General features: G+C 34.9%; 1 pseudogene; it reads left to right on the top strand.

Moving 5' to 3' along the window:
• Positions 1–10,127: 10,127 nt before the first annotated feature.
• On the top strand, positions 10,128–10,950 carry LOC122890104 (annotated as a pseudogene).
• The last annotated feature ends 5,847 nt before the right edge of the window (positions 10,951–16,797 follow it).

Consider the following 16,797-nt stretch of genomic DNA (forward strand, 5'->3'; position numbering starts at 1 on the left):
AAAAGACAACTGACAGAATGGGAGAAGATATTTGCAAACGACATATCAGATAAAGGACTAGTGTCCAAAATCTATAAAGAACTTAGCAGACTCAACACCCAAAGAACAAATAATCCAATCAAGAAATGGGCAGAGGACATGAACAGACAGTTCTGCAAAGAAGACATCCAGATGGCCAACAGACACATGAAAAAGTGCTCCATATCCCTCGGTATCAGGGAAATACAAATCAAAACCACAATGAGATATCACCTCACACCAGTCAGAATGGCTAAAATGAACAAGTCAGGAAATGACAGATGCTGGCGAGGATGCGGAGAAAGGGGAACCCTCCTACACTGTTGGTGGGAATGCAAGCTGGTGCAACCACTCTGGAAAACAGCATGGAGGTTCCTCAAAATGTTGAAAATAGAACTGCCCTATGACCCAGCAATTGCACTACTGGGAATTTACCCTAAAGATACAAATGTAGTGATCTGAAGGGGCACGTGCACCCAAATGTTTATAGCAGCAATGTCCACAATAGCCAAACTATGGAAAGAACCTAGATGTCCATCAACAGATGAATGTATCAAGAAGATGTGGTATATATACACAATGGAATACTATGCAGCCATCAAAAGAAATGAAATCTTGCCCTTTGCGACAACATGGATGGAACTAGAGCGTATCTTGCTTAGCGAAATAAGTCAAGTGGAGAAGGACAACTATCATATGATCTCCCTGATATGAGGAAGTGGTGATGCAACATGGGGGCTTAAGTGGGTAGGAGAAGAATAAATGAAACAAGATGGGATTGGGAGGGAGACAAACCATAAGTGACTCTTAATCTCACAAAACAAACTGAGGGTTGCTGGGGGAAAAGGGGTTGGGAGAAGGGGGGAGGGTATGTGCTTTGGTGAGTACTGTGAAGTATGTAAACCTGGTGATTCACAGACCTGTACCCCTGGGGATAAAAATATATGTTTATAAAAAATAAAAAAATTTAAAAAAAAAAAAAACTTGAGTAGTAATCATTCTTATAAAGCTAAATATAGTAAGGTAATATGTGAAGGTGTGGCTGACCTGTGTGTGTGTGTGTGTGTGTAACTTGAAAGTCAACAAATACTTCTTTGAGATATACCATGAATAGGAAGCTTGAATGAAATGAAAGTGTGGGTTCTCTGAGATCTTAGCATGGGTACTATCTTTCCCCATTGGGGTTTTTGCAGACTGAAAACAGTGCAGTTGTTTAAAGAAAGTGAAAAGAACTTGAGCAAGATAAGGATTTGGGATACTTTTATTTTATTTTGTTGCATACATTTGAAAGTTTAAAGCTTAATCTAGAATTTTTAGTATCTTTCTGCATGTATAGGCACACCTCATTGCTTAAGATGCACAGAGTATTGTGAGCTTTTGGTATAAGAAACTCCTTTTGAGTTTCAGTGTGATGGTTAATTTTATGTGTCAAATTGAGTGGGGGCACAAGATGCTCAGATATTTGGTTAAATATTATTTCAGTGTGTCTGCAGGGATGTTTCTGGAATAGATTAGCATTTGAATTGGCCAAATGAGTACACAGATGGCTCTCCCCAATGGCAGCATCATCCAATCCACTGAGGGTCTGAGTAAAACTAAATGGTAGAGAAAGATTGAATTCACACTCTGCCTGAATGTTTGAGCTGGAACATCAATATTTTGCCCTCAAACCAGGACTTGCATATATATATACAACTTATAGTATCTTGGTTGTCAAGCCTTTGGATCCAGACTGTAATCTATACCAATGACTCTTAGGCTTCCAATTCTTTGAACTGCACCGTGGCTTTCCTGAGTTTCCAGTTCATAGACAGCAGATGGTGGGACCTCCCAGCCCCTATAACTATGTGAAGTAAAACTTGATATAAAACTTTATGTATATAATTCCTATTCATTTTGTTTCTCTGAAGAATCCTGGCTCTACATTCAGTTTCTGATGTGATAAATAAAAATAAAACCCACTTTAGCCTAAAAGAAACCTCAGGTAGTTGTTTCTTAAAAGAAACACAGATGTGACCAGAATTTCTTCATTTTAAGGTGGCACTTATTTTTGTTGATGAAGTATCACTTTAATAACAGTTTAGTGGAAGAAATGCTAACACTACTTGGAAAATATACATACAAAAACTTTATAACTGGGAAAAATCTTGTATTTATTTATATCACAATAAATGTTTACGTTTTGAGCTTTTTTTCAGTTGGGTTCTAGTCTTCTTAATCCTTTGAATGCATCAACATGGCCACACTGTATTTTATAACCCATGCTTGTGATTTTATACTCTTAAGCAATCAATCATCAACCCATATATTACTTTATCTTTAATTAATATTTTAAAAATATTTTATTTACTTATTTAAGAGAGAGACAGTGAATGAGAGAGACCACGTGCAAGTAGGGATTAGGGGCAGAGGGAGAGAGAGAAGCAGACTCTCCACTGAGCAGGGAGTCCACCACAGGGCTCAATCCCAGGACCCTGAGATCATGACCTAATCATGACCAAAGGCAGACACTTAACCAACTAGCCACCCAGGCACTCCTAATTAATAATTATTTAAACTCATAGTATATTTCCCTATTTTCATTATCTGTTAATCATTAAGTGATAAACATCTTTTGTGTATCATAGGATATTTTTGCCTTAGATGAATGTACCAGAGTCATAGTAGTTAACAATTAAAGAAGTAGTAACAATAGTCATTCTATGAGGGGAGAAAACTCCAGACCTTCCAAGGTATTTGGTTATTTCTTTGTTTATAATGTGTTGTCTGGTATGTGACTTTAAATAAATTATAATTAGATTAAGGTTTTCATTTTTAGATTATCAAAATATGTTCTTTTAGAAGATGTTTTAATGTTTTGTTATCAAGAACTAGGACTGAATATTTAAGTTAAACTTCAATTTTATTATGTTCCCTATGCAAATAAGTCAAGTGACAATTAGTGAAAGAGATACATTCTTGTACTGCTAATTTCACTTTGGTACAGACAAGGTGAACATCACAACTTATTAAACATATATAAACTACTTCTTAAATTTGGAGTGCACACACAATAACAACTTTTCATGGTGGCTGGATGTATTTAATAACTTATTAGTAAGAAGTCCTGTATAGCTTGCTTGGCTCTTTGGGTAAATTTTGCAACAACCTAGGATTCCTGTGCCATTCAAATGGCACAATTCAACTCTCACACACTGAATGAATACTAGAGTCAGCCTAGTTGATATTTGCTATTGCTTCTTAATGCCACATTATGCATGTACCAAACATTGATAATTTGGTTTCTCTGATTTAAAGATTTCCTGCTGGTTCTAGTCAGTCCACATTGTTCTTCAAAGAACACAGTCATTTTCTTGGTGTTGAGTCTGACATATGTCTTTAATATTGCAGTCATTATATTCTGCCTTCAGATTCACATATATTTATCCTTTCCGGCTGCTAGCAATATGATTTGTTCCAGCAATTTCTACCTGAGAGACCTATAAATGCTCTCCCAAAATCATCCCTGTTCCCCCAATAGGTCAAGCTGTTTGTCTATTTCAAATCTTAAATTAAGAAGTGTTTAATTTCCTTCCCTTCTCCAGAGACTCATCCTCTGCAAGGGCCAACCCTCAGTGATTTATGTGGATCTAAACTTGGCCTGCTGTGGTAGCTTTCATGCAGGGACTTGAATGAAACTTCTCTCACTTCCTTTTCTCACAGAGGACATTCTTGGTGATTCCAAGATGACTTTCAGTTTATGTATGTGTCCTTATTAACTACTCTCATTAAAGAAAACGAAGTGCAAATGCACGCAGGTGTAACTTTGCCAGAATACACCCTTTGGTAGTTTCCTCACAGTAATCCTCTGCCAAGTGCCTGGCAAATTTATTTTGGCACCAATTACAAGATATCTTGATTTCAGAAAAATAAAATGTAAGAAATGTGCTACTTTGACTTTGGCAACATATTATGTAGAGTCACAACTTTCATATTATGTCCTCAAGCTGAATTTAGAGCTGTGGAATTATGCTGTGAAAGAAACTGAATGGAGAAAATAAGAGATAAATGGTAATCTTGATTAGCATGTTCAACTCTGCTTACTCCTTAAGGGAAAGTGACGCTGCTATCTATCCATCTATTCAAGCTGGGAAACTATGTATCATCAGACTTCTGCTGTCTTATTTTTTTCCTGTCTCCCACATATAATCCATCACCAGATTGTGTCAGGTCTGTCTTCTAAATATGATTCACATCAGTCTACTTCATTTCCATTTCCACTGATGTACTTCAGCCCATGCCACCAGCATCTCTGGCTTGAATTACTCTAATAGTCTCCAGCTAGAGGCTCTGCCTCCAGTGGTGTTTAAAAATCAAATCAATTTTCCACACTTTAGCCAAAATATTATTTTTAAAGTACAAATCTGATCATGTCACATTTCTGGTAAACTATGCTATTGGCTCCCCAGTGTTCCAAGAGTGAAACTCTATATGGCTTACTAGGTTTTTCATATGGGCCCTATTTACCTTTCCAGCTTCAGCTTTTAGCATTATTCTTCCCAAACCCAGTGATACAGTAAAGTAAACTTGGCTTCAGGTAATTTAGCACACTGTTCTCTTTGAATGGAATGTTCTTCTGCTTTCTCACTCTTTCAAACCCAACTGCTCCTTTTAACCCTTCAGTGGATGCCACTGTTACAGAAAACTCTTATCTGACTCATGAATTTGTTTGTATACATGTCCCTAATGTAACATTTCATCCTGTATTAGGATTGCTGGTGTTACTAGGATATTTTTATTTGTAGGTGCTCTGGTGTCTCAGGCTGAAGGCAGTAGAGTTGTATTGTATGGTCCCAAATTTATTTTAAGTATTCTGTATTTCAGTATTAATAGATAGAGTATATAAATGCCAATTTTCCAGTCTTCATTATTACCTTTTTTTTTTCCTATACCTGTTCTACACATTTTAAAGAATCCTGCATTTCTTCTGGGGATATTTAATTTTGTGACTTCTATATTGCCATGTTAATTCTTTGGTGCCTTCCTTTGTTTAGAGTTATATCTCCTGAAATTTGCATAATGGCTGAGTGTGTCTCAAAACACATTACATGAATCCTTTCATCAGTGTGAGTTATACATAACTTATTCACAGTATCTGTGGCTTATTACCAAATAAATAAGCCTATCTGAAATTGTTAGACCTACGCATGCTGTTTAAATTTTCACTGTGGATATAAAGTGAATTCCTTAACCAATAATTATAAGTTATATCACTGTCCACACAGATAGCTTACAATAGACAGTCTTTATGTTATTATGGTTGGGAAAAAAAGGAATTTCAAAATTTATAAATTATCCTTGTGAGGATCTTGAGAATATAGAATAAAGCAATAGGTTTTTTTTTCCCCCTCCTGAAATTTGCTTAACAATGCCCATAACCTCAAATAAAACAAAAATATTCCATAAAATTTAAACTGTATTTGTGACCACCCATGTTGCTGATTATATAAATGAGCTGCAATAACGTTGGATCAAAATAGCTTGAATTCAGAATGATGTTTACTTTACAGAAGAAAATTATTTCTAAGGGCTGGAATTTTGATTATTTACATGAAATAAATCAAAGTATCATGAATAATATGTTATAGTGATTTGACTATTTTTATAAAAAAACATGTAATTAATAAGGTTAACTTTTAAAATCTTTTTTTTCTTTTTTTTAGTTTTTTGCTCACTGTACTATGTTAGTGTTCTACAATAATTCATGTAAACCTGATATTTCTGAATGTGACTTACTTAGAAATAGCATCTTCTAAAGATGTAATTTCTAAAGGATTTCAAGATGAAATCTTCCTGGATTTAAGATAGACCCTAAGTCCAATGGTTGGTATCCTATATGAAAAGAGAAAAAGAACCTAGAAACACATAGAAAAGCGACCCACTGGAAAGTAATACCCCAAGAAGGATGGTAGTGACACAGTTTCCTTATTTTGTCTCCTGGCTTCCAGAACTATAAAGAAATAAATTTTGGTTGCTTTAAACCACTCAGACAGTGGTAATTTATTATGATAGTCTTAAGAAACTAATATACCAATCAAGCACATAATCTTTGAGGATATGTTTTATCTATATTCATTTTCTTATAATTTTGACCTTTTCTATTGAAAATCATTCTATGCTTTTGAAGATATTCAGAGTTCAAACATTTCTATCTACAGTTTTCTATGCAATGTTCAACTACACTTTTAAAACAATGGCAAAAGTTGATTTTCATCTTTACTAAATAAATAATGCCATGAGAAAAATGTACACAATTCTGAAACAACCATATATTATTTCTATTACCAGAAAAGCAGAGAAATTTTAAATACAACTAAAAACACTGCTCATTCAACTAGAGTGAAAATCAAGTTTATTTCTTTATTTTTTTCTTACAATCTACTTAAATGTGGCATTTGTTTAATAATTTCAAGAGTTATAGTTTTTTGGTGGTTTTTTTTGTTTGTTTGTTTTTGATGTTCCAATAGTGGAAGATCTACTGAAGTCTTTCAGTAAGGTATATTTGGGCTTCATAATTAGGAATTTTCATATTTTTGAGATGCATTATAATGTTAGGGATTTGTTATTGCCTGAATGTTTGTGTTTCTCCAAAATTCACATGTTGAAGCACTAATCCCCAATGTGATAGTATTTGTAGGTAGGGTTTTAGGGAGGTAATTCAGTTAAGATGAAGTCATAACGTGATGCCCTCATAATGAGATTAGCTCCCTTACAAGCATAGGAAGAGACACAAGAACCCAGTCTCCAATTGTGCATGTACAGAAAAGAGGTCATATTAGAAAAAAGTAAGATGGTTGTCATCTGCAAACAAGAAAAAGAGCCCTCATCAAAGCATTGAATTGGCCAGCACCTTGATCTTGGACTTACTAACCTCTAGAACTATGAGAAATAAGTGTTTTAATAATAGCCCAAACTGACTACAATAGTACTCTAATAATTTCAATTATTTCAGGTACAGGTACCTAGAACAAATATCCATTTTAAGTGCAGTACTATGTTTAAGATAATGAGTTATGGTGCTTACACTCAAACATTAGAATGCATTGGAATCACCAGATGACTTTTAGAAACAGGTTGGAGCTGGGGCAAGGTGGCGGAAAAGTAGGAGACCCAGTTTCAACTGGTCCCCTAAAGTGAGCTAATTATCTACTAGAACACTCTGAATACCCATGAAATCAACCTGAGATGTAGCATTATACACTTCTGGATCTCTATGAGGGCAGAAGAATCCAGTGAAGATGTAAAGTGCAGTGGGAATTGGACTGATATCTGAGAATAAACAGAGGGGGAGGGAGCCACCAAAAGCGATCCACTGGAAAGTAATACCCCAATACGAGAATGCCCTGTGATTGGGGACCAGCATTAACTTGGAATCTGGTTAAAAGCACTCAAAAAGAGCAAAAGATCTTAAGGGGAAACTGGTGGAATCAGGCAATCACAGGCATAGGAATAAGCTCATGGACCCAGGACGGCCACCACCAGTGGCCACTTATGCCCGGGAGAGTGCAGCAAAGCCTCCAGCCTGTGGTTACTGAGCCCCCAGCTGCTTGCACCAGTGCTGGGCTAGATGCACTTCCCACCAGCACATGTGAGACAGTCTGGTGTGGACACCAGCTGACGCTCTCTAGAACCACAGTCTTTTCCACTCTGTATGTGCCCTGTGTGACCAGGGTCTGAACCACACTCTCCACCCCCACCTGAGAGAGCTCTGTGTAGGCACTAGCTGAGGTCTCTAGGGCCAGCTGAGAGTCTGAACACTCCCAGCCCAGGCTTGAAAATCTCAGCGCATTATCTCTGGTTGGGATCTCTCTGGCGGTCTGTACCCCAGACAGCAGTCCCCGCAAAGGCAGCCACTGGAAGCAGGCTCCCTGGACCAATATTGCTTGTGGTTTTAGTGGGGCGGGGATGCAGAGATAAGTGGGCACTTTGGGCAAACCCTGAGATGGTGGCTAGGGAAGTGCACTGCCTGTGAGAGGTTATATGGCTCAGTGGAGTTGGGGGAGGAGGAGTCTGTATGTTCTGGACCACCCAGAGGAGAACAGACTGAAGCTTCTCTCCGAGATGGAAGTCTGGGTGCAGTTTGTTTTCCATTAAACCTCTGAAAAGCTGCAAAAAGCCGCCAAAGAACAAAAATCTCCAGAGAACAAAAGCCTGAAAAACCGGTTTCCACAGAACCCAGTCCCTTGATAAGGAGCAGAAGGACTCAACCTAAGCAAGACTGACTGAAAAACAATGCGGCAGGCCCCTCCCCCAGAAAGCCAGCGGAGAAAAAAATGAGAGGACAATCACTACAGGGTCCCCATAAAACTGTAAAACCCCAATATCAGGGGAAAACAAGATAATAAACTCCCGATATTGCCCTAATACCAGTTACTTCATATATACAACTTTTATTTTTTATTTTCTTTTAAAGATTATATTTATTTACTTGACAGACAGAGATGATAAGTAGGCAGAGAGGCAGGCAGAGAGAGGAGGAAGCAGGCTCCCTGCTGAGCAGAGAGCCCAATGTGGGGCTCAATCCCAGGACCCTGGCATCATGACCTGAGCCAAAGGCGGAGGCTTTAACCTACTGAGCCACTCAGGCGCCCCCAACTTTTATTTTTAATTTGTTCTCACTATTCTTGTTCTTAATTTTTTAACCTATTTACCATTACAATGAGGTTCAATACAACTAATTCCATAATAACCTTTAACTTGGTTCTTTTTTTCATATCTAAACTTGTGTTTTTCTTTTGCTTTTCTATTTTTTTAAATACATATAAATATAAGCTTCAAGGTAATCCTCTTTCCATAATCAATACTACCCCTATATATAAGTCAGTTTTAATCTCCCTTTACCTGTGGAAAGTTGAGTCCTTTAACAAAGGTATCAAGATACACCCAGAAAGGATCAAAATAACCTTCCTTGCCCACATTGAGGATTTATAACCACCATCCCATCTTTTTCTTCTGTCACTGTTTCTGTTTATTTGTTTTTGTTCTGGTATTATATTAATTTTATACTTGGGGTTAATTTTGACTGGGTTCTTTCCCCCCACCCTTGTCCTTTATTTTTATTGGTCTTTTTTTTTTTGTCCATTTTTGTTTTTATACCTTATAAATCTTACCTTTGGGGTCCATCTGGCTGGGTCTACTCTCTCTCTCTCTTTCTCTCTCTCTCTCTCTTTTTTTTCTGTCTCTCTCTTTCTCTCTGTCTTTCTTTCTTTTTTCTTTCTTCTTGGTGGTGACTTCCGATTGCTCAAAAGCATTCCAGGGTGCACCTTACCTGGATCACGGTTGATATGTTCAGCTACACATCTCCTCAACCACCTCTCACTAAAATAACTAGGATAAGGAATAACTAGGATAATGAGGAAAGGAAAAATTCAGAGACTGTACCCTCTCCATCAGAGCTACTTCATATGGACATAAACGTATGTCAGAAAGGGTAACAATTATTTAGGCAGTGGCTAGGTTGGAGAAAACCATTAATAACAATATGGAATTGATTAGGGAAGAAGTGAAAGCTCTCCTGGAAAGAAGTAAAAAATGCTATCAATGAAATCCAATCTAATCTAAATTCTCTAACAGCTAGGGTAACCAAAGCAGAATATAGTATTAGTGATCTAGAGGACAAAGTGATAGACAAAAAGGATCAGGAAGAGGACTGGACCAAACAGCTTAGAAGCCATGAAAACAGAATTAGGAAAATAAATGACACCATGAAGTTTTCCAACATCAGAATTATTGGGATCCCTGAGGGGGAAGAGAAAGAAAGAAGACTAGAAGACATAATTGAACAAATTCTCCATGAAAATTTTCCCAATCTGGGCAATGGAAGTAGAGTTCATGTCCTAAAGGCAGAAAGATAAAGATCAACTAGTCTAGAAAGACTCACAGACACTTAACTGTAAAATTCACAAATCGTAATTTCAGACAAGAGTTCTTAAGGGCAGCTAGGGGGAAGAGATTCTTTACATTCAAAGGAAGGACCATCAGAATAACATCAGACCTGTCCACAGAAACCTGGTATTTCTGTTTGCATTCTTTCCCACTAGTGTGTGTGCCACTTGGAAAATTGTGTGGAAGATCAGATGAACATGGACCTGATCTCCTTGAGGTCCCAGAACTATCTTTTCAGTTGTGAGATTATCACTTTAGGGTGGATAACAATGAAAATAAGCAGTTATTTTTTTTTTTTTATCTTTAAAAATGGTCAGTTCAGGGTGGGTGCAAAGGATTAATTCCACATTGTTGTAACAGAGGAAATGAATTATGAAGACAGTCCAATTAAAGTCACATTGGCAACTCTGACAAATGTCAGCACAGCCAAAGGTTGACCTTGGGGGCTTTGAAATAATACCACCTGTAGTCTTTCACTGAAATGTGGTTCACAACCTGCACATATTTGTGGATAGCACTTAGTAGTTGTGGAGTAAAATGCAGAGTCAGAAGATAACAGAGGAAGAAGATGTGAAACTCCTTAGTATATCTGGAAAATTCTTCTGTCCTAGAAGTGGTAAGAAGTTTCCACAGAAAAAAGTAAAACTTGCTGCCAATGAAGATGATGATGAAAATGATGATTTGGATGATGAGGAAGCTGAAGAAAAGGTCTAGTAAAGCAATCTATACAAGATACTCCGGCCCAAAATGCACACAAAACAAATCAGAGTAGAAAAGACTAAAAACAATCAACAACAAGATCGAAAGGTCAAGAATCTTAAAAAAAAAAAAGGAAAAGATTTTTAAAACACTGGAAGGACCTAGTCCTGTAGAAGACATTAGAGCAAAAATGCAAGCAAGTATAGAAAAAAGGTACCTCTTCCCGAAGTGGAAGCCAAGTTCATCAGTTATGCAAAGAGTTGCTTCCAGATGAGCGACCAAGAGTCTATTCAAGATCTCTGGCAATAGAACAAGTGTCTTTAAGAAATAGTTTAAAAATTTTGCTAAAATTTTCCATCTTACTCCATTTCTGTAACAGTTGGTATCTGGCTCTCCTTTTTATAACAGAGTGAGAACTTAAACTGTGTCTGATAAATGCTGTCCGGGTTCCATTGCCAAGGATGTGTTGTCCAAATTGCCTGTTTAGTTTTTAAAGATGGAATTCCACCCTTTGCTTGGTTTTAAGTATATATGGAATTTTATAATAGGACATAGAAGTGGTGGTAGTCCGACAAATGAAAATGGTGGGGACTTGAAAATGTACCTGTGAAATAAGCCCAATGTTTTAATAAGGTGAAAAAAAGGTCTTGCTTCTCTAGAAGTTTTCTGGTGTTGTCAATGCTGTAGGTCTGTAGGTCTGGTATTGTCAATTCTGTACTCATTGAGAAGATAACAGAGGAAGAATACAAAGAATACAAAGAATACAAAGAATCCTAAGTATGAATTCTTTGCTTTTCCCTAATAACTCTGAAGTAAATTTTTATGAATTTCCTTATCTGTTAGAGTAAAAATTTTAGAAGTTATATTACTGTTATATTAAATAAAACAATACACATAAGGCACATAATATAATACTTAATGCATGGTAAGTGTTCAAAGGAATATTGGTAATTTTCCATTCATCTACTTCTCCTAAAGTTGTTCAACCCTGAAACTCTGGAATTCTAACTATATACTTCATACTTCCGTATGTGTGTGTGTGTGTGTGTGTGTGTGTGTGCCTATGTGTGTGTGAGTGTGTGCATGCATCTGACTTTTGAAAGAAAGAAATTTCTGTGTAAATTTATCCAGAATAATTTTCACACACACATTATTATTATTATTTTATGGCTATCATTATTTTGCTATTTTAATCTGAGGTTATTTAATGTAGTTTGGAGTGACTAAAATTTTCAACAGCATAAACCATCTTTCAGAATCCAGATTATTGAGATGATCAGTTTATATTACTCAAATGTTTCTATGAGGTGTAGTATAAAAAATATAGATCTCAGGGTTTGTTTGTTTTTTTTTTTTTTCTGTCTCTCCCTAAGCATCTAGCACAGTGATCTGTGCTAATCTAATTAATTATCTGCTGAATTTTTTAAATTTTGTCAGAGTTCTGTACACACATAATATTCAGGCAGCAAACACAAATAATATATCTGAAGAGTAAAATTCTGTTGTTTTATTGGTTTTCCTCTATTTTGGTTATAATTGCATTGTTCTCTCAAGAATTTGGCCAATGATTATTTGGTTTGCTGCTTTCACACAACTAATACATATCCATGAACAGTAAAGTACAACAGATGTCTTTCCAGTAGCAAACTTTTTTTAAAAAAACTTTACCAATTAAAACACTTTCAAAAGCAAATCCATTGACTCACACAACAAATTGGTGCACTGCAGCATTACAAAGTAACAGCAGAGTTCTATCTTGGGGAAATGGTAGAATACTTAATAACCTATTGGGTGGTAGAAATAATACTGCCAGAGAGATGGATCTGCCTCATAAAAACATACAATCTTCCAAACTCTGCAAAGGAAATAGTAACAAAGTTTTATATGATTATATCTCAATGGCAAAGTTCCAACTAAGATTAATATCAATATTATAAGTGATAATACAACATAACATTATTTTTTTTAATTTTAAAAGCAAAGACAAACATTTTAAAAGGAAATATAAAAATATATTTTTTTTCAGTTTAAGACTTTAAACTTAAAATCCTGAAAAAATTTTATTTGGTGAGTTCAACAAATATTTATTTTATCATATTGTTCCATGCATTGCTACTTCTATCTCCAAATCTAAAGTGTTTTTTCAATTCTATCTTTTAAAAAGAATTTTTATGGTTATGAATTTAGATATTATATTTCTTTTCTTTATCTTTTTTTCTACATAAAAAAATTGCAGTATAACCTCCTACTTATTCAGCAAGTATTTACTTATAACAACATGATAAAATACCGAATAGATAATGACTTATTGTGCAAAAGGCTGTTGAAATATTTGAAGGATACCTGTTCAATTCTTAAACACCCTTTTGTGGTGAAATAAGTAAATACTCCTGAAACCTATTTTGCAAATTATTCTGTGAAAGGAAAAAAATATTAATAATCATGTTGTCACTTTTTCTTTCAGTAATCAATTTTGCTAGAATGGGTTGAAAGAAATTTGGCTCACCATCAATTTCCCTTGATCCTGTGGAATCTCACTGAGAAACATGGTCAAATTAGATTGTTGGAACTTTAAAAGTAATAGTTGTGAAGAAACAACATAAGATTTCCAACAATTTCAAAATTTTTCAAGTTTTGCTTCACTATAGTAAATCAAATATCACAATTATTATTATTTATAAAGTAAATCGGACTGACGGTAATAAAGAAAATCACTTATATATGTAGCTTACTTAAAGACTGTCAAACTGAATATTACTAAGGTTGTCTACTTATTTCAAGTAGTAGCACATCACTGTAAAACAAGGTCATAATTCTACAAGAATTTTTATATTGTGAAACAAAAGTTATTGACAAAATGGTAACCGCTAACAATATTTAAGGTACTTTTCCATACAAATTTGACATTATAAATGTGTGCTGTCCAATATGGAAGCCACTAGCTATACCTGGTTATTTAAATTTAAATGTAAATTAATTAAAATACATTAAATCAAGGGTTTACTTTCTCAGTCACACTTGTCACATTTCAAGAGCTCAATAGTCACATGTGATTCAATGAGTATCAAATTAGACAGAGCAGATATGGGATATTTCCATCTGTGCAGAAATTTCTGTTGGTCAATACTATAGTATTTTCCCTAAATCAGTATAGTTTTATTTTAATAGCAAACATTCTATATTTTATAACCAAAATTTCATGTTCAAGTGTTTATTTCATGCATTTTAATTTAATAATTGAAACATTTATATTAATTAATTTTGTGTATGTATTTGTACTTATGTAAAATATTTTAAATAAGATTTAGTATATTTTTTTAAAATGTCTATTATATTTGATCAATATTTGATCAAGTCAATATCTCTTAAATAGTTCAGTGACTGATTTGGAAATGTCTGTGGAATCAACCAGTAGCAAGCCTTAAGAACTTTAAGCCAAGCAAAGACACTTGATAATTTATGTCCAGCATTTGATCAGAAGATATTTATAATGGCCAGAACTAAATATTACTTCCCTATAGGTGTTGCTGTTATTACACCACTGTGATCCATGGTTACCCACTCTTTTTTTCTATTTATTGAAAGGATGGCCCTCTGAGCAAGTTAATTAAGGGCTATGAATTTAGTTGAATTCTCACTCTCTATTCTCTGTGGGTCTTAAAAAAATTATAATTAACATCATTTGAAAGCTTGATACAGTACCGAGAAGTGATATATAAACAGCATGAATTCATTAGATCACAATCTTCAAAACAAGTTTATAAGATAGCAACATTATCTTTGTTCTATATTTGAGTAAGTTGATATTCAATGTAGTAAAATCATTGCTTAAAGGCTGCACTGCTTCTATAACCCAGAGTATAAAATTGGGTATTCTCTTAATGGCCTTTGCTGAGCTAAACTGACTGTATTCACATGTCATGGAGTAACCCTCCAAAGGTAATTTCACCAATGAATGTGTTCTGTGTATTAAAACATTTATAAAATTCATAAAGTTAAAAAAATAATAAAACTACCCAGAAAAGGAAATGAAAGAGAGAGCAGTACAGAGGAATAAAATACAGAAAAATGGGGGGGGGTGTTGAAAGGATGAAAATGTAATAAAGAATAGATGAGAGAGAGGAAAAAAAGCAGAGTAAAGAGTTGAGAATATATGAAATAAGAGAGATGGCTCAGGATGAGAAAATAAAAAAAATATGAATTTCTGCCCCTTCCTTTATAATCTAGTCAGTACCAGGTACAACAAATACTGTGGACATCTACTAGTTTGTAGATGCTCTCCTAGATAATTGGAATACAAACGTCAATGAAATATACTAATGGAATCTTGTCAGAACAAGTTGTGATGATGTATCATCCTTGAGATCTGACTATTAAACTTCCACTAATCTTGTCACAGTTTATGGGGCTCTGACCTGCATTCTTCTATCTCTGTACTTAAAATCTCAATGAGAGGAAAGGAGAGGAAATCAATTCTGATTTGCCTACTAAATGAGCAGTCCCCTTTATTATATTCTTGTATTTTAAAAAAAGTAACTTCATTAGTTACATGTCATTTAATTTTTCTGTCGAAGTGAAAAACTGATTCTCAACTAGCACTGGCTCTTTTTTTCACACTGATGGTGGCCTTTCTTGTCTTCTATTTTTCCATTTCAAATTATCTTTTCAAATCATCACTTTCATTTTGTCATTGCCTAACTAAAACTCACCCTACAATCTTTTCTGTTTTCTTAAATCCCAACATTTCAATCCAAGCATAGCATGATGAACTGGGTTTAAAAGGATCAATTTTTAGGAGGGCTGTATAATGTGTTGAGTTCTGTTTTCCCAAAATATACGTGCTGAAGTCCTTATGTACAGTACCTCAGAATGTAACCTCATTTAGAAATAGTCATTGCAGATGTAATTCGTGAATTGACATCTTCTGATGTGGAAACAAACAAACAAACAAAAAGTAGCATAAAACGCTAAATATAATTTAAAATATAACAAAATATGATAAAATATTTTAAAATATATAATAAAATAAAAATGCAAAAAACAAAAATATAATAAACATATTTTAAAAAATGAGCTTCCTATGAATTAGGCATTGTGCAAAATGTGTCTGTATCATTTGATCTTTACAGTCAACAATAGGTAACTTTTTAGCCTGTTCCACTCTTCCATTCATTTCTCTTTACATCAAAATTACCATCTCTTCATTATTATCTTGTTATAAGTTTTGATAACCAGTAGAACAATTTCCTCAGTTTTATTTTTCCTCAAAGGTGTCATGGCTATGTTTTTTTTTTCTGTTTCTTTGAATGTCAATATATATTTTATTTATCTGTTTAAAGATCTTATTTACTTATTTGAGAGAGAATGAGCACATGCATGAGTTGGGGAGAGGCAGAGGGTGAGGGAGAAGCAGGTTCCCCACTGAGCAGGGAGCCCAACATGACATGGGGCTCAATTTCAAGACCCTGGGATCATGACCTGAGCTGAAAGCACTTGCTTAACCAACTGTGGTACTCAAGAGCCCCTCGATATGTACTTTAAACTCATCCAGATTAAATTAAAATTATGTGTTAATCTGGAGAGATTTGACATCCTAACAATACTAAATTTTTCACTTAATGAAAATCTTGTATTCCTCAATTTATTTAGGCTTCGCTTAATTTCTCTCAAACATTCCTGAAACGTATATAGTCTTTAGACTTAGTTTGTTCACACGTACACATTTATATTTTTATACTGTTCATGTTAAATATAAAATACAAGCTCAGGGGCACCTGGGTGGCTCAGTGGGTTAAAGCCTCTGCCTTCAGCTTGGGTCATGATACCAGGTTCCTGGGTTCGAGCCCCACAAAGGGCTCTCTGCTCAGCAGGGAGCCTGCTTTCTCCTCTCTCTCTCTGCCTGCCTCTCTGCCTACTTATGATCTCTGTCTGTCAAATAAATGAATAAAATCTTTTCAAAAAAAATAAAATAAAATATAAGTTCATTTTCATGACAGGCTGTATGATTACTGACCTGTATTGACTTTCTGAATAAATAATTTATTTGAAATTTGTTTTGTATTATTTTTATATATGATTATATATATAAAAATGAAGTTTCATTTTTCCTTTACAATTTTTACACATATCTTAAATTTTTTTATTATACTCCCTAGA

The sequence above is a fragment of the Neovison vison genome, chromosome 11, assembly GCF_020171115.1.
Source record: "Neovison vison isolate M4711 chromosome 11, ASM_NN_V1, whole genome shotgun sequence".
NCBI classification, from domain to species: Eukaryota; Metazoa; Chordata; class Mammalia; order Carnivora; family Mustelidae; genus Neogale; species Neogale vison.